The sequence below is a fragment of the Nannospalax galili genome, unplaced genomic scaffold (assembly GCF_000622305.1).
Source record: "Nannospalax galili isolate Female #2095 unplaced genomic scaffold, S.galili_v1.0 scaffold45, whole genome shotgun sequence".
Taxonomy (NCBI): domain Eukaryota; kingdom Metazoa; phylum Chordata; class Mammalia; order Rodentia; family Spalacidae; genus Nannospalax; species Nannospalax galili.
In genome coordinates, this window is record NW_008355775.1 from 4,278,884 (window position 1) to 4,280,116 (window position 1,233).

Here is a 1,233-nt window from a genome sequence, read left to right on the forward strand (position 1 = left end):
AGATACATAGAATAAAATGGTTACATAATACATTCTAGAACTAAAAAGACTTTTGGTAATATTTTACATTTTAAGAAAGTAAAGAGTTAGTAATGAAGGGCTTATATTACATTAACATTTTGTATGTTAAATGTTTTCTAAAATGAAGATAGTTCTAAATGCTATCTGCCTGGGCCTGGCCTTTGAATTTACAGCTTTTGAGATTTTTCCTGAGCAGGAATAGAAATACTGTGAGGCTAACAGAGAGGAGGTTTGGTAATATTTTACATTTTAAGAAAGTAAAGAGTTAGTAATGAAGGGCTTATATTACATTAACATTTTGTATGTTAAATGTTTTCTAAAATGAAGATAGTTCTAAATGCTATCTGCCTGGGCCTGGCCTTTGAATTTACAGCTTTTGAGATTTTTCCTGAGCAGGAATAGAAATACTGTGAGGCTAACAGAGAGGAGGAACTTCAGCTGAACCATGTTGAGAAGAGAGACATGCTCCACTCTGACTTACAGGGTCCCACTTTTCTCATGAGGGACATGAAACTACTGGAAATACAGTACCCTGTACTACTGGACTATATTTTTTTCTAAACCACATACCTCTGATGAAGTTTAATTGATGTTAGGCTCAATAAGAGACTAGCAATAACTACTAATAAAATAGAACCATCAAAACAATGAATGTAATAAAAGTCATATGAATGTGGCCTCTCAAAATATCTTCCTGTACTGGGCTTACCTTCCTTCCTGCTTGTTGTGATGAACAGGTATGACGGGGGCCTACTGCATAGATGAGCTGAGCTGAAGTGAATCAAGTAAACATTATGGCATAGCATAAGCTATCCTTGACTTTCTTACTTAAACACAAACATCATAGCATTGTGAGAGGAATATTGAGTGCCTGACAGACAGGTAGTGAAAACATCATGGAAAACATTGTGGATATGCTGAATATAAGGATGATTATTTGTGCTCCTGGAAGGACTGATTTCATTACACTACTCAGAATCCTGCATAATTAAATTTTATAAATGGGTTATTTCTGAAATGTTCCATCGAATACTTCCAACGGTAGTTGATGAGAGTAACTGAAACAACAGAAACTTGCACATAGGGTGGATTGGATAACACAGGCATGGCTTACACCTGTGTGCTATTCACTGGAATGATGGTCGTTAACCTCATAGACTTTTTAAATTAAAATTAAATGAAATTTAAAAAGCAGGTCCTCAGCCATATCAG

At 35.3% G+C, this 1,233-nt stretch overlaps 1 long non-coding RNA gene across 1 annotated transcript; it reads left to right on the forward strand.

The window, feature by feature from the left end:
- The first annotated feature begins 6 nt into the window (after positions 1–6).
- On the forward strand, positions 7–1,028 carry LOC115067706. The gene is made up of 2 exons (XR_003847076.1): positions 7–250; positions 451–1,028. It is a non-coding gene; the product is annotated as an uncharacterized LOC115067706 (long non-coding RNA).
- The last annotated feature ends 205 nt before the right edge of the window (positions 1,029–1,233 follow it).